The sequence below is a fragment of the Zea mays genome, chromosome 5, assembly GCF_902167145.1.
Source record: "Zea mays cultivar B73 chromosome 5, Zm-B73-REFERENCE-NAM-5.0, whole genome shotgun sequence".
Taxonomy (NCBI): Eukaryota; Viridiplantae; Streptophyta; class Magnoliopsida; order Poales; family Poaceae; genus Zea; species Zea mays.
In genome coordinates this window covers 209,583,472-209,609,120 of record NC_050100.1, presented here as the reverse complement: position 1 = coordinate 209,609,120, position 25,649 = coordinate 209,583,472, and the positions used below count along the sequence as shown (strand labels likewise).

The following is a 25,649-nucleotide window of genomic DNA, read 5'->3' as shown; positions in this document are numbered from 1 at the left end:
GCAGCGACCGCTCGACGCGTGTACTCAAATTACTTAGCAGGGCACGTCGAGTGCCTCCGTGGCGCGGCCAAGGAGGAGGTGGGGCTTGGGAGGTGGAGGTGGATTTCAGGATGGGGTAGAGGATGCAGTGGGCCAGTGGGTTAGGGTTCAGCAGCCGACCGATGAAGAGCGGGGGCATTTCGCGGCGGGGGTTTCGCGGCGAGCGTATGGACGGCGCGCGGGCGTTTCGCGGCGGGCGGGCGGGTCACGGCGGGCTGTGCTGGCGGTTCCTGCGGGCGTAGGGAGGCGGATTCGGCGCGGGCGTTGCGGGCTGCTCGAGGCGGAGGCGGGGGCGTGCGGCGCGGCGCAGCGGCGATGAAAACGGAGGTCGGGCAGTTGCGTGGTTATCGGGGGCGGGGGCGGTCTACACACCGCTCTTAATGTAGTACAGATATATATATATATATATATATATATATATATATATATATATATATATATATATATATATATATATATATATATATATATATATATATATATTGATGTTTATTTAGTTTGAATCACTTTAGATGACAGCAATCTAAAATTATTACCAATTCGTAGAAACCCTTAGGACTTGTTCGTTTTGGTGATAATCCACATGGATTGGGTGGGATTGAGCTGGTTTAAATCCATAACAAGTCAAAATCCACATCAATACCATCCAATACACTCCAATACACATGTAATATCAATAACCGAACAAGGCCTTAAATGGGTTGTCAAAAGGATAAAACACCATGTTGCCGGAATTCAGAAAAATATGTTAAAACATAGCCAAGCTAGCAACACTAGTCTTTGTACCCATAATATATTCAAACAGATGCTCAAGCTTGCAGAGTTGATAAGGTGTTCATACAACATAGCGAAGTTCTTAAGAGTCCACAACCCTACAGTCCCAAATGCAAACATCAGAGTGAAGGCGAAGTTGTACTTGCAGAAATAGAACGATTGTCCATACCATTCATACCAAAGATTGTCCGGTGAATGTAGGATGAATGGAGGATGAAATACGACAACAACTAGCAGAAGGATTAATTAGTTTTAATGTCTAGTGATAGGTAGTGAACTTGAAGCTACTACTTATGGGTTATTTGAATACACTAGCAGCCCGTTTGGATGTTGGCATTCAACCTTAGAATTCAGAATTGATATTGGACAACTCGAATACCGTTGTTTGAATGTACGAGAATCCAGAATTGGAAATGGTGTCCAATACCAGCTCATAATTTGATGCACATGTGCCCTACTGCCACCAATTCGGAGCCTCTTACCTCCGAATTGTAGGGAATCAGGCTGACGCTCGTTGCTCCTCTGTACAAATTCAATTCCATGTTTTGTGCATCCAAACAGAAATTGAGTTTGGATGGCTCTTGTGATTCCAAAAGCCAATTTTATGGCCATCCAAACAACGGTTTTCATTTGTAATCCATTTCAATATCAAGCCTGATTTGGTATTCTCTCCAATTCATTTCCTTCCCTTTCAATACCGACATCCAAACGAAGTGAGGTAATAATAGTTAGTTGGCTAAAAATGCTAGTAGAATTAGATAACTAATAAATAGCTAGTTAACTATTAACTAATTTACTCGAAATAGCTAATAGTTAAACTATTAGTTAGGGTTTTTGAATGTCTTTAACTATTAGCTCTAGTACAAACACCCTCTTAGTTTGTATGAAGTGTCATTCCGGCTTCGGTTTACCAACCATACAATACACCTGCGTTATTCTTTTAAAAAGTATGGAAAAGAAAAAATAAACATGTTAATTCCAAGGTGAGCAGCCACACGGATGAGTAACAAAATATACGATCTATAGTTTAGGATATAATGGGTATTTCACAAATAATTGATAAATGGTACTTTGTGATTAACAAGTACAAAACATGGAGCAATAATTTGCTAGGCAAAGAAAAATTTGAGACGGCAACAATAACGAAGAAGGGATTAAAGAGGTCTACTTCTGGCCATAATACAAGACTCATGTTATTATTAATCATGAAATCAGGTGCATAGGAAAAACATTTCTAAAATGTCTAAAAATATTAATATTGTTTTAAAAAAACGTTAAGATACTGTCCAAAACAATTATATTTGTTAGGCTGCCTCCAACAGCAGATAGCTATATTGTCCAGCCATTTTCCAGTTTACCTGCCCCTGTATTTTACCTGGCCAGCGGTAGGTGTCCAGTTTGCAACAAAAAAAGCCGAAGTGGCTGTGACCCTTGGCCCATTTTGCTTTCGCGCCAAATCATCTAAGCATCATGTGCCTACTGCTTGTCGATTCCTCATGAGGTCTCGGTTGACAGTTGTGTCAGCAGCGAAATGCCTGGCGTGCCAAAGCCAGCTAATTTGCTAGTTATCTCTCCTCCCATGTATTTTGTCCGGACATGATAGCTACCTTACTGGAGGCACTACATTACCAGTTGGACAGCTATACTAACTTTGCCTGACAGAATACCTGATTTGTTGGAGTCAGCTTTAGGAGAGAGTAAAAAGTTGTTGATACCAAATGTGAAAAAATAATACTATGAAGTATGAAATGTGACTTAGAGGTGTGTGGTTTTTAGAGACTAATATAATTAGTCCCTAGAAACAGGGTCGGTCCTGACATTTCGGGGGCCCTAAGCGAAAATTTACATGGAGAGCCTATATGAAAATTTGAGTATGTTATTTTTAACTTTTAAATAATATCTGAAAAATAAAAAAGTTAATGATTTACATGATTTCATTCAAAATGATATGACGGGAGACACTGTTACATTATTTTATGAGTCGTAAAATTATACAAATTATGTAATATAACTCTACATTTATTTTGACTTTTGAGAGAGTATCTTTACTTTTAATTTGTCAAACTAGCTTAAACCTTAAAATGCAAAGTAAACCAAATCTAAATACATTAGATCAAATTTTCTGAAAACAAAGTTCAGCAAACTAAACTAGGATTAAGCAATGTAGGTTATTAGGGTCGGCCCTCCGGTACGCTAGAATTAAGCAACGCGACAGGCATAGGTGTACAACACCTTACGTCCTCCCCACATCAATTTTAGTATTTGTCATCAAGCGGACTGTTGCGCGACCTCGAAGAGATGATTGCCAGAAAATAAAAAGACGCAACAAAAGAATGAGAATAGAGATTTATCTGTAACTTATATGTATTTGGTTATAAGATGGATAAATGGAGGCCCTACGGACCTTGGGGGCCCTGAGCGGTCGCATACCCTGCACACCATAGGGTCGGCCCTGCCTAGAAACCAAACACCCCCTTAACTTTATTATCGTTGTTGATTAAGTTTTTTAAATCTTTAATCATCAAATGGCCATTATTAGGTTGACAACATAAAATGAATGACACTAGAGTGATCGTAATTTTTTTGTTAGAATAATATAGCTTTAAATTAGTCCTTAGCCTTATACTGATATAAAGCATAAGTTTGTCGTGTGTCACCCCCTCCTCCACGCGCATGTAGCGAGTGTCCCCTCGCGCCAACGAAATATAAAAAATGCATCTATCAATATTAAAATCGTGGTCTCTAAGAAGAGAAACCCTATCTCTACCCACTACAACTTATATTGGTTTGTGTTGTACAACAAAATCGTATATGCTACTCCCTGCATCTCATAAACAAGGCGTATAAAATTTTGAACTTGGTCCAAAAATAAGTCTTGCTTGTGCCTTTTGGTTAATGAAAGGGAATTAGGCTTACACCTAGTCCCTAATTTATTTTGGTGGTTGAATTGTCCAACACAAATTTATTGGACTAACTAGGTGAGTGCCCGTGCGTTGCAACGGGAACATAAAGATATGTGTTATAAGGTTGCAGAGGTATGCACGCCATGTCCCTTTTTTCGCACAGGACTACAGGACCTCACTTCTGTGTCTTGGTGACTACATAGCAACGGCGACTCCAGTGCAAACGTCAAGAGTCTCGAGGAAGAAACGGCGGCGAAGATCGAGCAACTCACCCAGCAGTCCGCAAGCATCTCCCTGACCGCCATGGTGGGTCCCCGGCGAGGCAACCCGAGCGAACCCCGGATCCGAATATCGTAAACTATGATCTGGCAGCAAGCAACAATCATTATTGCTTCCAGTTGCTACCTTATCATTCCACATCTCCTGTTGATCATCATCTCTCAAAAGAGATCGAAAACCTTTCAGGAAGAGCAATGAAACAATTCCAATTTCTTTGGCCTAAAAATCAATCCTTTGGTTAAATTGTCCACTATGCATGTTCTGATCATGTCTGTACAGATTATTCTTCATCTCACCTTCATGAACTAATTCTTGTTTGTTTCTATACCGGCTTACATCAAAAGAAAAGAGGAGGGGGAGTGGAAATCAATAAACATCACAGAAACAAGAACACGTTCCCTTGTTCCATGCGATTTAATTGATTCACTGAATTAAATCCATTTCATCATGTCAAAACAGCCACCCAGGATCGCGGCAAGCCATTCTCGTCCGCTCCGGTTCCTCAGAACGGCATGATGTGGGTGGTCTTGGAGTCGTAGCCGGCGAGGCAGCTCTTGGTGTTCACCCTGTATATCTTCAGCAGCTCCAGCGCCATCTGTCTTGCTGCTGGCGAGCACCCGCTCTGCATCAGGAGGAGCAGCCTCGTCAGCCCGCCCTCGGCCGCCACAGCCGCGTCCGCTGCCCGGCGGTCCTGGTACCGGTGGCAGACCGCTCAGAGCACGGCCACGGCGGCCTCCGCGTCGTCGCGCCCAGCCTTCATCATCTTGGCCACCACCGCAGGGATGGCGTCCTCCGCGTTGGCGCATAGCGCGGCACGGCCCTCGGCGCAACCCACGGTGGACTCGAGGACCCGGAGCGCCTTCGCGGACGCGCCGGACTCCGTCGAGGCACGCAGAGCACGCACAGCAGCCGGGACCGCGCCATGGCGCACCATCTCACCGCGCGCGACACGACACAACCCGCAGATGGCGGCCAGGCAGGAAAGGCTGGTGTCCACGGCGTTCCTATCCAGGGCGCCCATCTCGTCGACGGTGCCCACGAGGCGTACCAGCTCGGACGATTTGGTCGCCGCCGCCTTCGCCTCGCCGGCCGCATTGACGAGCAACAGCTCTGCCAGCCTGGCCGCGTCGATCCTCGCCTCCAGGCCACTCCCGCCGTGCTTCACACGCGCCAGCGACGCGGTCGAGGCCGCCGCGTCTGCGGCGAGGCCAGTGGCCACCCGCTTCTTGTTCGAGTCGTCGATGCCATCCGAGGCCAAGATCAAGGCTAGCACTCTCGTGGCCGCCTCCATGCCTTCGACGCCGGTTTCCTCGGCTCTTCTCCAAAGAACTGACGCGACGGTCTCGGCGACGCGGCCGGCGCCCGGCATCGACAGCTTCAACTCCTACTACGACCCCTCGCTCAAGAAGGCGCAGCGCGCGCTGCTGGGCAGCCACGGCGTGTTCGTCGTGGAGGGCGACATCAACGACGGCCGCCTCCTGGCCAAGCTCTTCGACGTCGTGCCCTTCACCCACGTGCTCCACCTCGCGGCGCAGGCCGGCGTGCGCTACGCCATGGAGAACCCGGCAGCGTACGTCCACTCCAACGTCGCCGGCCTCGTCTCCCTCCTCGAGGCCTGCAAGGACGCCGACCCGCAGCCGACCGTCGTCTGGGCCTCCTCCTCCTTCGTCTACAGCCTCAACGACCGCGTCCCCTTCTCGGGGCTCAGGGGGCGGGGGCATCGCGGGAGGTCGCAGGGGCACGGAGCCGGGGATCCGGGGCCGCCCCACCCACCGCCCTCGCCGATCCGCCATCAACACCGATCCCGTCGATGGAAGGTGAGCGGGGCGGCCGCGTCGATGGAAGGTGAGCGGGGCGGCCCTCGCCGATCCGCCATCAACACCGATCCCGTCGATGGAAGGTGAGCGGGGCGGCCGCGTCGATGGCGGGGAGCAGAGATCGAGGAGCGTTGATGGCGGGGAGCGTAGATTGCGGATCAAGAATCTCGGATCTTGGATCGAGGGTGCATCGGCCGCGCTGCTGGGGCTCCAGTTCGTAGGATCGACGTTGATGGCGGCTCGGCGTCGCGTGGATGGCGGGGAGCAGAGGGGCGGTGGGTGGACAGAGGGAACCGGCAGAACAAGCACCTGTGCACGCCTACACTACACAATTAAGTAGTAGTAGAGACTAGTTTGCCCAAGTGTATAAATTATACAGGTGTAAAAGGTTCACACTCAGCCAATAAAAAGATCAAGTTTTGGATTCAACAAAGGAGCAAAGGGCCAACCGAAGGCACCTCTGGTCTGGCGCACCGGACTGTCCGGTGTGCCACCGGACAGTGTCCGGTGCACCACCGGACATGTCCGGTGCACCACCGGACATGTCCGGTGCACCAGAGGACCCCAACGCAAACTCGCCACCTTCGGGAATTTCCAGAGGCGACTCCGCTATAATTCACCGGACTGTCCGGTGTACACCGGACAGTGTCCGGTGCGCCAAGGAAGGTCCGCCTCAGGAACTCGCCAGCTTCGGGAAAACTCCAACGGCTAGTCCGCTAAAATTCACCGGACTGTCCGGTGTGCACCGGACTGTCCGGTGCGACTCCGGAGCAACGGCTTTCTCCGCGCCAACGGCTACCTGCAGCGCAATTAATGCGCGCGCAGCGCGCGCAGAAGTCAGGCGTGCCCATACTGGCACACCGGACAAGGAACAGTAGATGTCCGGTGTGCACCGGACACCCAGGCGGGCCCACAAGTCAGAAGCTCCAACGGTCAGAATCCAACGGCAGTGATGACGTGGCAGGGGGCACCGGACTGTCCGGTGTGCACCGAACTGTCCGGTGCGCCATCGAACAGACAGCCTCCCAACGGCCACTTTTGGTGGTTGGGGCTATAAATACCCCAACCACCCCACCATTCATTGTATCCAAGTTTTCCACTTCCCAACTACTACAAGAGCTCTAGTATTCAATTCTAGACACACCAAAGAGATCAAATCCTCTCCAAATCCCACACAACGCCATAGTGACTAGAGAGAGTGATTTGCTTGTGTTCTTTCGAGCTCTTGCGCTTGGATTGCTTTCTTCCTTCTTGATTCTTTCATTGCGATTAAACTCACTTGTAATTGAGACAAGAGACACCAATTTTGTGGTGGTCCTTGTGGGAACTTTGTGTTCCAAGTGATTGAGAAGAGAAAGCTCACTCGATCCGTGGATCGTTTGAGAGAGGGAAGGGTTGAAAGAGACCTGGCCTTTGTGGCCTCCTCAACGGGGAGTAGGTTTGCAAGAACCGAACCTCGGTAAAACAAATCTCCGTGTCTCACTTGTTTATTCGCTTGAGATTTGTTTTTGCGCCCTCTCTCGCGGACTCGTTTCTTTATTACTAACGCTAACCCGGCTTGTAGTTGTGTTTATATTTGTAAATTTCAGTTTCGCCCTATTCACCCCCCCCCTCTAGGCGACTATCAATTGGTATCAGAGGAGGTTCTTCATTAGAGCCTAACCGCTCGAAGTGATGTCGGGAGATCACGCCAAGAAGGAGATGGAGACCGGCGAAAAGCCCACTACAAGCAACGGGAGCACTTCATCGGAAGAGTCCCGCACCAGACGGAGGGAAAAGAAGAAGAGCTCCTCCAACAAAGGGAAGGAGAAGAAATCCTCTTCTCACCACAAAGAGAAGAAGGAAAAATCTTCTTCCCACAGGCCGCATCGGAGTAGGGACAAACAAAAGAGGATGAGGAAAGTGGTCTACTACGAGACCGACACTTCATCAACATCGACCTCCGGCTCCGACGCGCCCTCCGTAACTTCTAAACGCCAAGAGCGTAAGAAGTTTAGTAAGATCCCCCTACACTACCCTCGCATTTCTAAACATGCACTTTTACTTTCCGTCCCATTAGGCAAACCACCAACTTTTGATGGTGAAGATTATGCTAGGTGGAGTGATTTAATGCGATTTCATCTAACCTCACTCCACAAAAGTATATGGGATGTTGTTGAGTTTGGTGCACAGGTACCATCGGTAGGGGATAAGGACTATGATGAGGATGAGGTGGCCCAAATCGAGCACTTCAACTCTCAAGCGACAACGATACTCCTCGCCTCTTTAAGTAGAGAGGAGTATAACAAAGTGCAAGGGTTGAAAAGCGCCAAGGAGGTTTGGGATGTGCTCAAAACCGCGCACGAGGGAGATGAGCTCACCAAGATCACCAAGCGGGAAACGATCGAGGGGGAGCTCGGTCGGTTCCGGCTTCGCAAAGGGGAGGAGCCACAACACATGTACAACCGGCTCAAGACCTTGGTGAACCAAGTGCGCAACCTTGGGAGCATAAAGTGGGACGACCACGAGGTGGTTAAGGTTATTCTAAGATCTCTTATTTTCCTTAACCCCACTCAAGTTCAATTAATTCGTGGTAATCCTAGATATACTAAAATGACCCCCGAGGAAGTTATCGGGCATTTTGTAAGTTTTGAGTGCATGATCGAAGGCTCGAGAAAGATCAACGAGCTTGACGAACCCACCACATCCGAAGCTCAACCCGTCGCATTCAAGGCGACGGAGGAAAAGAAGGAGGAGGCTACACCAAGTCGACAACCAATAGACGCCTCCAAGCTCGACAATGAGGAAATGACGCTCGTCATCAAGAGCTTCCGCCAAATCCTCAAGCAAAGGAGGGGGAAAGATTACAAGTCCCGCTCCAAGAAGGTTTGCTACAAATGTGGTAAGCCCGGTCATTTTATTGCTAAATGTCCCATATCTAGTGACAGTGACCGAGGCGACGACAAGAAGGGGAGAAGGAAGGAGAAGAAGAAGTATTACAAGAAGAAGGGCGGCGATGCCCATGTTTGTCGAGAGTGGGACTCCGACGAAAGCTCAAGCGACTCCTCCGACGACGAGGACGCCGCCAACATCGCCGTCACCAAAGGGCTTCTCTTCCCCAACGTCGGCCACAAGTGCCTCATGGCAAAGGACGGCAAACGGAAGAAGGTTAAATCTAACTCCTCCACTAAATATGAGTCTTCTAGTGATAATAATGCTAGTGATGAGGAGGATAATTTACGTACCCTTTTTGCCAACCTCAACATGCAACAAAAGGAAAAACTTAATGAATTAATTAGTGCCATCCATGAAAAGGATGATCTCTTGGACACCCAAGAGGACTTCCTTATTAAAGAAAATAAGAAGCATGTTAAGGTTAAAAATGCTTACGCTCTAGAAGTAGAAAAATGTCAAAAACTATCTAGTGAGCTAAGCACTTGCCATGAGATGATTGACAACCTTAAACATGAAAATGCTAGTTTAAATGCTAAGGTTGATTCACATGTTTGTAATGTTTCAATTCCTAATCCTAGAGATAATAATGATGATTTGCTTGCTAGGATTGAAGAATTAAACATTTCTCTTGCTAGCCTTAGAGTAGAAAATGAAAATTTAATTGCTAAGGCTAAAGAACTAGATGTTTGCAATGCTACCATTTCCAATCTTAGAGATAAAAATGATATTCTTCATGCTAAGATTGTTGAACTTAATTCTTGCAAACCCTCTACATCTATTGTTGAACATGTCACTATTTGTACTAGATGTAGAGATATTGATATCAATGCTATACATGATCACATGACTTTAATTAAACAACAAAATGATCATATAGCTAAATTAGATGCTAAAATTGCCGAGCATAACTTAGAGAATGAAAAATTTAAATTTGCTAGAAGTATGCTCTATAATGGGAGACGCCCTGGCATCAAGGATGGCATTGGCTTCCAAAGGGGAGACAATGTCAAACTTAGTGCATCTCCTAAAAAATTGTCTAACTTTGTTAAGGGCAAGGCTCCCATGCCTCAGGATAACGAGGGTTACATTTTGTACCCTGCCGGTTATCCTGAGAGCAAAATTAGGAGAATTCATTCTAGGAAGTCTCACTCTGGCCCAAATCATGCTTTTATGTATAAGGGTGAGACATCTAGTTCTAGGCAACCAACTCGTGCTAAGTTGCCTAGAAAGAAAACTCCTAGTGCATCAAATGATCATGACATTTCATTTAAAACTTTTGATGCATCTTATGTGTTGACTAACAAATCCGGCAAGATAGTTGCCAAATATGTTGGGGGCAAGCACAAGGGCTCCAAGACTTGTGTTTGGGTACCCAAAGTTCTTGTGTCTAATGCCAAAGGACCCAAAACCATTTGGGTACCTAAAGTCAAGAACTAAACTTGTTTTGTAGGTTTATGCATCCGGGGGCTCAAGTTGGATACTCGACAGCGGGTGCACAAACCACATGACAGGGGAGAAGAAGATGTTCTCCTCCTACGAGAAAAACCAAGATCCCCAAAGAGCGATTACATTCGGGGATGGAAATCAAGGTTTGGTCAAAGGTTTGGGTAAAATTGTTATATCTCCTGACCATTCTATTTCCAATGTTTTTCTTGTTGATTCTTTAGATTACAATTTGCTTTCCGTATCTCAATTATGTCAAATGGGCTACAACTGTCTATTCACTGATGTAGGTGTCACTGTCTTTAGAAGAAGTGATGATTCAATAGCATTTAAGGGAGTGTTAGAGGGTCAGCTATACTTGGTAGATTTTGATAGAGCTGAACTCGACACTTGCTTAATTGCTAAGACTAACATGGGTTGGCTCTGGCACCGCCGACTAGCTCATGTTGGGATGAAGAATCTTCACAAGCTTCTAAAGGGAGAACACATTTTAGGATTAACAAATGTTCATTTTGAGAAAGACAGGATTTGTAGCGCATGCCAAGCAGGGAAGCAAGTTGGTGCTCATCATCCACACAAGAACATCATGACAACCGACAGGCCGCTTGAGCTACTCCACATGGACCTATTCGGCCCGATTGCTTACATAAGCATCGGCGGGAGTAAGTACTGTCTAGTTATTGTGGATGATTATTCTCGCTTCACTTGGGTATTCTTTTTACAGGAAAAATCTCAAACCCAAGAGACCTTAAAGGGATTCTTGAGACGGGCTCAAAATGAGTTCGGCTTAAGGATCAAGAAAATAAGGAGCGACAACGGGACGGAGTTCAAGAATTCTCAAATTGAAGGCTTCCTTGAGGAGGAGGGCATCAAGCATGAGTTCTCTTCTCCCTACACGCCACAACAAAATGGCGTTGTAGAGAGGAAGAATCGAACTCTATTGGACATGGCAAGGACGATGCTTGATGAGTACAAAACTTCGGATCGGTTTTGGGCCGAGGCGGTCAACACCGCTTGCTACGCCATCAACCGATTATATCTACACCGAATCCTCAAGAAGACATCATACGAACTCCTAACCGGTAAAAAGCCCAACATTTCATATTTTAGAGTCTTTGGTAGCAAATGCTTTATTCTTGTTAAAAGAGGTAGAAAATCTAAATTTGCTCCTAAGACTGTAGAAGGCTTTTTACTTGGTTATGACTCAAACACAAGGGCATATAGGGTCTTTAACAAGTCCACTAGACTAGTTGAAGTCTCATGTGACGTTGTGTTTGATGAAACTAATGGCTCTCAAGTAGAGCTAGTTGATCTTGATGAGATAGGTGAAGAAGAGGCTCCATGCATCGCGCTAAGGAACATGTCCATTGGGGATGTGTGTCCTAAGGAATCTGAAGAGCCTCCAAATGCACAAGATCAACCATCCTCCTCCACGCAAGCATCTCCACCAACTCAAAATGAGGAAGAAGCTCAAGTTGATGAAGAAGAAGATCAATCAAATGAGCCACCTCAAGATGACGGCATAGATCAAGGGGGAGATGCAAATGATCAAGACAAGGAGGATGAAGAGCAAAGGCCGCCACACCCAAGAGTCCACCAAGCAATCCAACGAGATCACCCCGTCGACACCATCCTCGGCGACATTCATAAGGGAGTAACTACTCGATCTCGTGTTGCACGTTTTTGTGAACATTACTCGTTTGTTTCCTCTATTGAGCCACACAGGGTAGAGGAAGCACTCCAAGATTCGGATTGGGTGGTGGCGATGCAAGAGGAGCTCAACAACTTCACTAGAAATGAGGTATGGCATTTAGTTCCACGTCCTAACCAAAATGTTGTAGGAACCAAATGGGTCTTCCGCAACAAGCAAGACGAGCATGGTGTGGTGACAAGGAACAAAGCTCGCCTTGTGGCGAAAGGATACTCCCAAGTCGAAGGTTTGGATTTCGGTGAAACCTATGCACCCGTAGCTAGGCTTGAGTCAATTCGCATATTATTAGCCTATGCTACTTACCATGGATTTAAGCTGTATCAAATGGACGTGAAAAGTGCCTTCCTCAATGGACCAATCAAGGAAGAGGTCTATGTTGAGCAACCTCCCGGCTTTGAAGACAGTGAGTATCCTAACCATGTCTATAAGCTCTCTAAGGCGCTTTATGGGCTCAAGCAAGCCCCAAGAGCATGGTATGAATGCCTTAGAGATTTTCTTATTGCAAATGGCTTCAAAGTCGGAAAGGCCGATCCTACACTCTTTACTAAAACACTTGAGAATGATTTGTTTGTATGCCAAATTTATGTTGATGATATTATATTTGGGTCTACTAACGAATCTACATGTGAAGAGTTTAGTAGGATCATGACACAGAAATTCGAGATGTCTATGATGGGGGAGTTGAAGTATTTCTTAGGATTTCAAGTGAAGCAACTCCAAGAGGGCACCTTCATTAGCCAAACTAAGTACACTCAAGATATTTTAAGCAAGTTTGGAATGAAGGATGCCAAACCCATCAAGACACCCATGGGAACTAATGGGCATCTCGACCTCGACACGGGAGGTAAGTCCGTGGATCAAAAGGTATACCGGTCGATGATAGGTTCTTTACTCTATTTATGTGCATCACGACCGGATATTATGCTTTCCGTATGCATGTGTGCAAGATTCCAAGCCGACCCTAAGGAAGCTCACCTTACGGCCGTGAAACGAATCTTGAGATATTTGGCTTATACTCCTAAGTTTGGGCTTTGGTATCCTAGGGGATCCACATTTGATTTGATTGGTTATTCGGATGCCGATTGGGCGGGGTGCAAAATCAATAGGAAGAGCACATCGGGGACTTGCCAGTTCTTGGGAAGATCCTTGGTGTCTTGGGCTTCAAAGAAGCAAAATTCGGTTGCTCTTTCCACCGCCGAAGCCGAGTATATTGCCGCAGGCCATTGTTGCGCGCAATTGCTTTGGATGAGGCAAACCCTGCGGGACTACGGTTACAAATTAACCAAAGTCCCTTTGCTGTGTGATAATGAAAGTGCAATCAAAATGGCCGACAATCCTGTCGAGCATAGCCGCACTAAACACATAGCCATTCGGTATCACTTTTTGAGGGATCACCAACAAAAGGGAGATATCGAGATTTCTTATATTAATACTAAAGATCAATTAGCCGATATCTTTACCAAGCCTCTTGATGAACAATCTTTTAACAAACTTAGGCATGAGCTCAATATTCTTGATTCTAGGAACTTCTTTTGTTGAATTGCACACATTGCTCTTTTATACCTTTGATCATGTCTCTTTTATATGCTATGACTAATGTGTTTTCAAGTCTATTTCAAACCAAGTCATAAGTGTATTGAAAGGGAATTGGAGTCTTCGGCGAAGACAAAAGGCTTCCACTCCGTAACTCATCCCTCGCCGACGCTCCAAGAGACTCTCCATTCTCGGGGGAGACAAACATGAGCATCAAAGAAAAAGACTTTGACTTTGGGGAGAGAGTAAGAGCCCAAAGCAAAAGGACCGGACTTCGTCTTTGGTATAATCTTAACTCATTTATTTATGACCAAAGGGAAAGATAGCACTTCAAGGGCTCTAATGATTCCGTTTTTGGCGATTCATGCCAAAGGGGGAGAAAGAAAGAGCCCAAAGCAAAAGGACCGCACCACCACCAATTTCAAAAACTTAGTGTTGAATATTTTCAATTGGTATCCTATTGTGTTCAAAAGGGGGAGAAAGTAGTATTTCAAAAATAGTATATCAAAACCCTCTTGAACACTAAGAGGAGGATCTCTTTTAGGGGGAGTTTTGTTTAGTCAAAGGAAAAGCATTTGAAACAGGGGGAGACAATTTCAAAATCTTGAAAATGCTTTGCAAAATTCTTATTCACTACCTTTGACTATTTGCAAAAGAACTTTGAAAAGGATTTACAAAAGAGTTTGCAAAAACAAAACATGTGGTGCAAACGTGGTCCAAAATGTTATATAAGAAAGAAACAATCCATGCATATCTTGTAAGTATTTATATTGGCTCAATTCCAAGCAACCTTTACACTTACATTATGCAAACTAGTTCAATTATGCACTTCTATATTTGCTTTGGTTTGTGTTGGCATCAATCACCAAAAAGGGGGAGATTGAAAGGGAATTAGGCTTACACCTAGTCCCTAATTTATTTTGGTGGTTGAATTGCCCAACACAAATTTATTGGACTAACTAGTTTGCCCAAGTGTATAAATTATACAGGTGTAAAAGGTTCACACTCAGCCAATAAAAAGATCAAGTTTTGGATTCAACAAAGAAGCAAAGGGCCAACCGAAGGCACCTCTGGTCTGGCGCACCGGACTGTCCGGTGTGCCACCGGACAGTGTCCGGTGCACCACCGGACATGTCCGGTGCACCAGAGGACCCCAACGCAAACTCGCCACCTTCGGGAATTTCCAGAGGCGACTCCGCTATAATTCACCGGACTGTCCGGTGTACACCGGACAGTGTCCGGTGCGCCAAGGAAGGTCCGCCTCAGGAACTCGCCAGCTTCGGGAAAACTCCAACGGCTAGTCCGCTAAAATTCACCGGACTGTCCGGTGTGCACCGGACTGTCCGGTGTGCACCGGACTGTCCGGTGCGACTCCGGAGCAACGGCTTTCTCCGCACCAACGGCTACCTGCAGCGCAATTAATGCGCGCGCAGCGCGCGCAGAAGTCAGGCGTGCCCATACTGGCACACCGGACAAGGAACAGTAGATGTCCGGTGTGCACCGGACACCCAGGTGGGCCCACAAGTCAGAAGCTCCAACGGTCAGAATCCAACGGCAGTGATGACGTGGCAGGGGGCACCGGACTGTCCGGTGTGCACCGGACTGTCCGGTGCGCCATCGAACAGACAGCCTCCCAACGGCCACTTTTGGTGGTTGGGGCTATAAATACCCCAACCACCCCACCATTCATTGTATCCAAGTTTTCCACTTCCCAACTACTACAAGAGCTCTAGTATTCAATTCTAGACACACCAAAGAGATCAAATTCTCTCCAAATCCCACACAACGCCATAGTGACTAGAGAGAGTGATTTGCGTGTGTTCTTTCGAGCTCTTGCGCTTGGATTGCTTTCTTCCTTCTTGATTCTTTCATTGCGATTAAACTCACTTGTAATTGAGACAAGAGACACCAATTTTATGGTGGTCCTTGTGGGAACTTTGTGTTCCAAGTGATTGAGAAGAGAAAGCTCACTCGATCTGTGGATCGTTTGAGAGAGGGAAGGGTTGAAAGAGACCCGGCCTTTGTGGCCTCCTCAACGGGGAGTAGGTTTGCAAGAACCGAACCTCGGTAAAACAAATCTCCGTGTCTCACTTGTTTATTCGCTTGAGATTTGTTTTTGCGCCCTCTCTCGCGGACTCGTTTCTTTATTACTAACGCTAACCCGGCTTGTAGTTGTGTTTATATTTGTAAATTTCAGTTTCGCCCTATTCACCCCCCTCTAGGCGACTATCAGTTAATCTTGACGAACATGCTCTTCTCTGTCTCTCTCTCTTGCCATTCATGAGCAAATGGCTTGTCTAAAATAAGTGCCGCAATGCAATAAAGGCGGATCTATTGCTTCCATTCCATGCAAGCATGCATGAGTCAATCAAGGATTCAATAATTCCGTTTATGGACAAACGAGGTGATGAGGAAAAAAGACTCTAGCAATCAGATGCTTTAATTTTTGTGAAAAATTGTGACCGCTGCGTTTTTGGAACGAGGGAGTATATAGAAACCGTAGCGATACACGAGCAACTAACTAGTAAAATATTTATATATCGCTTTTTAGATTAGAGTTGCCTATTACATATTAAATATAAATATCAAAATATTAATATTCTATATTTTATCCCAAATTATACAATACTAGGTAGGTGCCCGTGCGATGCCACGGAACATAAATTGTGAACCTCCAATGGACTTTATTTGAGACAAGTGATGCCCAAGAAAATGGGGGTAAACTGACACAGCTATCACTTGCATTACTTGCCCTATGCGCGGAAGAATCTGACACAGCTATCACCCATGAAGATTTTCGGTTAACTTGTGGAACCGGACTTCATTTGAGACAAGACAACAATACCAGTGTTGAGCTTGCCACTCGGCCATGGCACACGCGAGAACACGGGATGATCAAGTAAGAACTGAACAGAATGCACTAATACAAAAGGCTGGCTTGTGTTCGCTTCCTTGCTCCACAGGAAGCATAACTGATATACAAATCGAGAAGTTTTAAATATAGAGTAAAAAAGGTCCTCCTCTCGTGTTTTCGTGTAAAACTGGATTCTGTTCAGTTCTTACTGTGGAGCTATGCTTCCTAGGTAAAACTTCTCAATTTGTATAACTTCTCGATTTGTATAAAAACTTCTCCATTTACATATTGGGAAGTCTATATGTAAAATTTAGTACGTGTCGTATTGAATATTTAAATGGCTATTATGAGTATTATATATAATTTAGTTATGAAACCAATTATATAGCTGAAGACTAAATGGACAGATAATTTTATTAAGTCTAACTAATGCATTTTAACAAGTATTTATTTGTCAGATCCTAAAATGAAAAGAACAACGAAATTAACAAATTAACACATATATGGTCTATAGTAGGGTGCCCGTGCGTTGCTACGGCAACTTAAAAATTGATACAAAACAATAACACAATATAATTACAATCTTTGATTGATGATTTTGTAGCTAACAAACAATGCCACCATCAGAAAGGACACGTCGATGAACAGACCAAAATTCACCTTTAGCTAAGAAATTTACTTGTTAGAAACCCCTAGTTGCAAATTCCAATTCAGCATAACTAAAGCAGTGAGGAGACTTTCAGAAATTCAGCTTGGAAAACTTTCCCAATAAAACATATGCTTGCATTATGAGTTTTTTGTGAAAGTTTTCCAAGCGATCTTGAGGATGTTGATCCCTATAGAACAACAATGTTGCACTGAAGCTTCTCCCCCACAATGCTTCTCCTCATGCTTCAAATCCTTGAGCAGCAGCAACATACAATTTAATAAGCAAAAATAACAATTAGATAATGCAGGATGTATTAAAGAAACTATTGATTTAGTAGTTGACCATTACTTGTCTAACACAATCCAGTTTGCATGTGATTTCTTGCACTCAACAGCTACAACATCAGGAGAGCCGAAAACAAGATTATACCTCACATTAATCTATAGATTGTCCCCTTTTACCTGCGATTGCCTTTCCTTTGGATGAAGATGATCCTACGCCAGACACTGCATTTTTCTTTCTTTTGAAAATACATACCAAGAGGATGAGGAGTCAAATTTAACATATCAATCAGCACATATATGGAAGTACAGATCTAAGCAATAGCACATGCACCCATAGATAGCTAGAGAGTTGGGAGCAGTTTCTAAAAAACAAAGATATGCCGACCAAACTATCAGACAAGGGTGACGCACAACTACCACGACATACTTCTTTGTCTTGCTCTTTATCTCCTTGACATTTGAGTCATTAAGCTGTAGAAACAAATGAAGTAGTTTATATGCATATGATATTAAGAACAAGTAATGCACGTCCATTGGGTAATCCTGTTTAAGTGCATAACACAAGCAGACTTCTGTTTTTTGGTTAAAGAGATGATGAATACCCTTGGCATAGTTAAGGCTCAAGCCAGCAAAGAGTTGTCTCCACCGTTGGCACCGAATGATGAGCAAGAGACCCTGAAAAGTCCCTCTTATACGGAAGCCATCACTTGATTTTGAGACTGCTTGCTTTGAACCTGAAGGGACAAAGTCTTATGAGTGGCGAACAAACAGGAATCATAGTCAAAATGAAATTTAATAGATTATCAGTGTATGGAATACAAGAATTGCACATGCATTTGTCTCCGACCAACATCTACTGGATAAGTGAGGGTTTGTCCAAATAGACCAGCGGCTAAAGCTCCGCAAGAGAGCTTCAATATAACAGAATCCTTGTTAATCCTATGGAACTTAAGATTTCAGATCTTCATATATGTAGAACTTTAAGCCAGCATATGCAAGAATACCAATAAGAGTTGGGCCTGCAATTCATTTAAAGGATCTTTAATCCTACCATCATGTTGTAATAATATAATCTAAATAAATACTACAAACATCTAAGTAATGTAATTTAAACTAAAATTTTTAGGATATTCATATGGTAACTCATGTTAAATTAATATGTTAAACCCAGACAATAGTGTCTATTTGGTATAAACCTAAGCCATTGTCAAGCAAAGTTATCCCCCGCGTCCATCGAAGGTGGTTGTATGGTGGTCTATTTCTGTCTTCAATAATTTCTATCTCTGTGAGTAAAGCAGGGAATCTTTGACATAAAATGCTCTTCGACAAGTCACCCCTTCGCCTCCCAGATGATAAGCTAGAAGAGGAGGAAATGAGTTGAGATTCGAGAAAAAGGAAGGGCCTTGAGTGCCGCTGCAAAGTCATCCCCCACGTCCAAAAGAAGTTCCCCAATTCTTAATAACCAAAGAGTTGCACAGAACTAAGCGATTGGAGGGAAATTCACCTCTGCTCACCATGGTCCCAAATCCCCATGCACCTCGGCATGACAGCATTAGGCAATGCAGGTTGAGAACCCCACGCGTCGGCTGACCATCAGGCTTGGTCGACGCCGAGCCAAGCCGCATGGATTCCTGAACGCCTCAGGGAGCCATCAGCAAGGGTCGCCATCCGGCTGACGAACCTGGAGGTGGTGGCAGCGGCGTCTGGTTGCGAACGAACCCTTAGGGGGGCTACGACCCGCGCGCGGCGGACGGAGGAGTGGCTACGGCTCGCGCGTGGGGAGGCGGTGCTGCGGCGGCTGCAAAGGGAGTAACGAGAGACAACAGGTAGGGTTGTTCGCGCGGTGGACGCTCAGAGGGTGCAAGGTGCACGCGGAGGTGGGCAGCGAACACGGACAGTAGAGATTATCGGAAGGCAGAACCAAAAGGAGGCAGACTACCCTTGCAGCCTTAATAAGTAGTAGAGATATATAACGAAAATGTCAAATTTGGTAAATAGACATGTCATATGCATAGTACTATCATATAAGAAGTGCGCGAAGGATGTGCAAATCAGACATCATTAATCTCAACTTTCCCATCCTTTTTACTAAAAAATGAACAACATTATTTAAAGGTACTATGCGCTGCTATTGAATAAGTATAACCACTCTAGATATCTGATAGACAAAAGAACTAAAAATTACATCATGGCTATTTTAAGTGAAACTACAACCCACATATGTTTCCTTGCCGTGTATAATCTCTCCACTTTCCGGTAAAAATAAGCAAAAAATGTGTAGAATTCCTCTATCTTCCGTGAGCCTCTCAACTGCTTAACCTGCTAATTTCTATTGCTATTTTCACCATTCCGGCCAACCCTGCTAGCAAAGCCACAGTATCACATTTTACTACCATGACTTTTCAGCAGCACGGTTGCAACAGCAATTTATTGTTCTGATATACAATACTTGTGTTCGTTCTTCTGATAGTCTTATTCATTTCTAACCATATGTGTTTGCAACTGAATACTGACACTATTTTTTCTTTTTGAGAGCAGACCACTGATTCTCAGTACCACAAGCGTTCATACTGATTTCTTGGCTAGCGACCTCCCCAGTGGGTGGGGTGATTGCTTCGTAGGAGGGACGAAGGAAAAGAAAAAAATAATTACATATATAGGGCATGTGGGTGGGGTGATTGCTTCGTAGGAGGGACGAAGGAAAAGAAAAAAAATAATTACATATATAGGGCATGTTCAGCTACCAGTATAAACAGTCGTTGGTGCGCTGACAACACGATGATCTGTGAGAGGTAGCCCGTAGCCACTGCAGCAGCATCTCCACCACCACGAATGGTGGCAAAAATAATTACATATAAATTAAAAGATGATAAAATGAAGAACGGTTAGCAGGTATAGCACGGTGAAAAGATTCCTGCTGCCACCTATTTAAGGGCGGGGTAGAAGAAAGGAGGCATCGATCGCGAGGCATGGGCAGGCGGGGTGGGGGCACGAGGGGCTGTGGACGCCCTCTTTACGTTCTTAATAGGAGTAGAGATATGATTAATATAGTATTTTCTCTCTTCTATCTATTGAGGGCCATATACGTATACATCATTCAATTTACCACATTCATCGGTATCTAAATAATTTAATCCGTACAGTTGGTACTAGTAGTCAAACTTATACCCTATTGATTCTCGTATATTAAACTTTAGTCACTTTTAATCTCTCAATTATCAAATATGATGATTAAAATGACCTTCTACTTCAATACTTTAGTCACTCCGGGGTTACTAAAGACGACTAAACTTCCATGTTTACATAGTCTGACCCTCATCTATAGTTTTCCTGCTCCTCTTAAACTAAACCGGTTACATTAATTAGGGACAATCTTGTCTTTATACATAAGAAGTCAACAATTATTGCTCTTTGGCCAGTTTCAATTCCTATAACTAAACAAGATATTCTAGAGACTAAAGTTTAGAAAATGCGACTAAAGGAACCAAAAAGGGACATAAGGATACTTTGGCTCATATTTTGGAGTAGTTATCTTTATACCATAAAATGAGTATGTTGTGAAAAGAGAAATTTGAAATTATGCCACTGTGAGAAGTCGATTTTGTCACATTTCCATTATTTTTGAAGGGCTTTGTCTAAATGTCGTTATCAAACATATCACACACGCTATAATGCCATCTAGTCATTTAATATATCAAAAATGATTGAGTACAACTTTGTATCCCTTTTCTCCTCATCTGTAGCTACTGTTGCACCTGCCGACCCACAAATGGTGGCGCCATTGGTCCGTCCGACCTCACCCACCTCGCACGTTGTCTGCTGCTGCACTCCAGTACGATGATCACGTCGGAGAAGAAGTAGGCGGCTCTAGGCCAATGCCCGTTCGACATAAACTAGTTCGTTGGAGAGACACGCCACCTCGAGGAGTAGGGATGGCAACATGCACATTTTACCCGTGTGTCCGTAGGTAAAAACCCTATATGGTGCGGGTTTGGGTGTGAGTTTGTACCCGCGGGTTTGATTCTTAGTGAAAGTCGCCTAGAGGGGGGGTGAATAGGGCGAAACTGAAATTCTCAAAAATAATCACAACTACAAGCCGGGTTAGCGTTAGAAATATAATTGAGTCCGCGAGAGAGGGTGCAAAATAAATCGCAAGCAAATAAAGAGTGTGACACGCGGATTTGTTTTACCGAGGTTCGGTTCTCGCAAACCTACTCCCCGTTGAGGTGGTCACAAAGACCGGGTCTCTTTCAACCCTTTCCCTCTCTCAAACGGTCCCTCGGACCGAGTGAGCTTTTCTTCTCAATCACTTGGAACACAAAGTTTCCACAAGGACCACCACAAGATTGGTGTCTCTTGCCTCAATTACAAGTGAGTTTGATCGCAATGAAGAATCAAAGAAAGAAGAAAGCAATCCAAGCGCAAGAGCTCGAAAGAACACAAGCAAATCTCTCTCACTAGTCACTAGGGCGTTGTGTGGAGTTTGGAGAGGATTTGATCGCTTGGGTGTGTCTAGAATTGAATGCTAGAGCTCTTGTAAGTAGTTGAAGTGGGAAAACTTGGATGACTTGAATGTGGGGTGGTTGGGGGTATTTATAGCCCCAACCACCAAACTAGCCGTTTGGTGGGGCTGTCTGTCGCATGGTGCACCGGACAGTCCGGTGCACACCGGACATGTCCAGTGCGCCAGCCACGTCACCAAAGCCGTTGGGTTCCGACCGTTGGAGCTCTGTCTTCTGGGCCCGCCTGGATGTCCGGTGGCACACCGGACATGTACTGTAGAGTGTCCGGTGTGCCACATCGTGCGTGCCTGACTTCTGCGCGCTCTGGCGCGCATTTAATGCTTCTGCAGGTGACCGTTGGCGCGAAGTAGCTGTTGCTCCGCTGGCTCACCGGACAGTCCAGTGAATTATAGCGGAGCAAATTCCTGAAGCTGGCGAGTTCCAGAGCCGCTCTTCTTTGGGATACCGGACACTGTCCGGTGTACACCGGACAGTCCGGTGAATTATAGCGGAGCGCCTCTGGATTTTCCCGAAGGTGAAGAGTTCAGCGTGAAGTCCCCTGGTGCACCGGACACTGTTCGGTGGAGCACCGGACACTGTCCGGTGGCGCACCGGACAGTCCGGTGCGCCAAACCAGAGGTGCCTTCGATTATCCCTTGCTCTCTTTTGTTGAACCCCATACTCGGTCTTTTTATTGGCTAAGTGTGAACCTTTGTCACCTGTATGACTTATACACTAGAGCAAACTAGTTAGTCCAATTATTTGTGTTGGGCAATTCAACCACCAAAATCAATTAGGAACTAGGTGTAAGCCTAATTCCCTTTCAATCTCCCCCTTTTTGGTGATTGATGCCAACACAAACCAAAGCAAGTATAGAAGTACATAATTGAACTAGCTTGCATAATGTAAGTGCAAAGGTTGCTTGGAATTGAGCCAATATAACTACTCATAAGATATGCATGGATTGTTTCTTTATTTTTAACATTTTGGACCACGCTTGCACCACATGTTTTGTTTTTGCAAATTCTTTTGTAAATCCTCTTCAAAGTTCTTTTGGAAATAGTCAAAGGTAGATGAATAAGATTTGGCGAAGCATTTTCAAGATTTGAAATTTTATTCCCTTGTTTCAAATGCTTTTCCTTTGACTAAACAAAAAACTCCCCCTAAATGAAATTCTCCTCTTAGTGTTCAAGAGGGTTTTGATATATCAATTTTGAAATACTACTTTTCTCCCCCTTTTGAACACAATAAGATACCAATTTTATCCATTGAGAATCATACCAATTGAAAAACTCGTTTTAAAATTAGGTGGTGGTGCGGTCCTTTTGCTTTGGGCTAATACTTTCTCCCCCTTTGGCATGAATCGCCAAAAACTGAGTCATTAGAGCCCTTGAATTACTCTCTCTCCCTTTGGTCATAAATAAATGAGTGAAGATTATACCAAAGACGGAGTGTTGCTCGGAGTGATGGCGAAGGATGAGTTACGGAGTGGAAGCCTTTGTCTTCGCCGAAGACTCCAATTCCCTTTCAATATACCTATGACTTGGTTTGAAATAGACTTGAAAACTCATTAGTCATAACATATGAAAGAGACATGATCAAAGGTATATAAATGAGCTATGTGTGTAAATCAATAAAAGAAGTTCCTAGAATCAAGAATATTTAGCTCATGCCTAAGTTTGTTAAAGGTTTGTTCATCTAGTGGCTTGGTAAAGATATCGACTAATTGATCTTTAGTATTAATGTAAGAAATTTCGTTATTTCCCTTTTGTTGGTGATCCCTTAAAAAGTGATACCGAATGGCTATGTGTTTAGTGCGGCTATGCTCAACGGGATTATCTGCCATGCGGATTGCACTCTCATTATCACATAGAAGGGGAACTTTGGTTAATTTGTAACCATAGTCCCTAAGGGTTTGCCTCATCCAAAGTAGTTGCACGCAACAATGTCCTGCGGCAATGTACTCGGCTTCGGTGGTAGAAAGAGCAACTGAATTTGCTTCTTTGAAGCCCAAGACACCAAGGATCTTCCCAAGAACTGGCAAGTCCCCGATGTGCTCTTTCTATTGATTTTACACCCCGCCCAATCGGCATCCAAATAACCAATTAAATCAAAAGTGGATCCCCTAGGATACCAAAGCCCAAACTTAGGAGTATAAACTAAATATCTCAAGATTCGTTTTACGGCCGTAAGGTGAGCTTCCTTAGGGTCGGCTTAGAATCTTGCACACATGCATACGGAAAGCATAATATCCGGTCGAGATGCACATAAATATAGCAAAGATCCTATCATCGACCGGTATACCTTTTGATCGACGGATTTACCTCCCTCGTCGAGGTCGAGATGCTCATTGGTTCCCATGGGTGTCTTGATGGGTTTGGCATCCTTCATTCCAAACTTGCTTAGAATATCTTGAGTATACTTCGTTTGGCTTAGGAAGGTGCCCTCTTGGAGTTGCTTCACTTGAAATCCTAAGAAATATTTCAACTCCCCCATCATAGACATCTCGAATTTTTGTGTCATGATCCTACTAAATTCTTCACATGTAGACTCGTTAGTAGACCCAAATATAATATCATCAACATAAATTTGGCATACAAACAAATCATTGTCAAGAGTTTTAGTAAATAAAGTAGGATCGGCCTTTCCGACTTTGAAGCCATTATCTATAAGGAAATCCCTAAGGCATTCATACCATGCTCGTGGGGCTTGCTTAAGCCCATAAAGCGCCTTAGAGAGTTTATACACATGGTTAGGGTACTCACTATCTTCAAAGCCGGGAGGTTGCTCAACATAGACCTCTTCCTTGATTGGTCCATTGAGGAAGACACTTTTCACATCCATTTGATAAAGCTTAAAGCCATGGTAAGTAGCATAGGCCAATAATATACGAATTGACTCAAGCCTAGCTACGGGTGCATAGGTTTCACCGAAATCCAAACCTTCGACTTGGGAGTATCCCTTGGCCACAAGTCGAGCTTTGTTCCTTGTCACCACACCATGCTCATCTTGCTTGTTGCGGAACACCCATTTGGTTCCTACAACATTTTGGTTAGGACGTGGAACTAAATGCCATACCTCATTCCTAGTGAAGTTGTTGAGCTCCTCTTGCATCGCCACCACCCAATCCGAATCTTGAAGTGCTTCCTCTACCCTGTGTGGTTCAATAGAGGAAACAAAAGAGTAATGCTCACAAAAATGTGCAACACGAGATCTAGTGGTTATCCTCTTATGAATGTCGCCGAGGATGGTGTCGACAGGGTGATCTTGTTGGATTGCTTGGTGGACTCTTGGGTGTGGCAGCCTTTGTTCTTCATCCTCCTTGTCTTGATCATTCGCATCTCCCCCTTGATCATTGCCGTCATCTTGAGGTGGCTTATTTGCTTGATCTTCTCCTTCATCAACTTGAGCCTCATTCTCATTTTGAGTTGGTGGGGATTCTTGCGTGGAGGAGGATGGTTGATCTTGTGCATTTGGAGGCTCTTCGGATTCCTTAGGACACACATCCCCAATGGACATGTTCCTTAGCGCGATGCACGGAGCCTCTTCAATACCTATCTCATCAAGATCAACTTGCTCTACTTGAGAGCCGTTAATCTCATCAAACACAACGTCACAAGAAACTTCAACTTGTCCAGTGGACTTGTTAAAGACTCTATATGCCCTTGTGTTTGAATCATATCCTAGTAAAAAGCCTTCTACAGTCTTAGGAGCAAATTTAGATTTTCTACCTCTTTTAACAAGAATAAAGCATTTGCTACCAAAGACTCTAAAATATGAAATGTTGGGCTTTTTACCGGTTAGGAGTTCGTATGATGTCTTCTTGAGGATTTGGTGTAGATATAACCGATTGATGGCGTACCAAGCGGTGTTAACCGCCTCGGCCCAAAACCGATCCGAAGTCTTGTACTCATCAAGCATGGTTCT

At 44.6% G+C, this 25,649-nt stretch overlaps 1 pseudogene; it reads right to left on the bottom strand.

The window, feature by feature from the left end:
• Positions 1-4,431: 4,431 nt before the first annotated feature.
• On the bottom strand, positions 4,432-5,412 carry LOC103627624 (U-box domain-containing protein 27-like; annotated as a pseudogene).
• Positions 5,413-25,649: the final 20,237 nt, after the last annotated feature.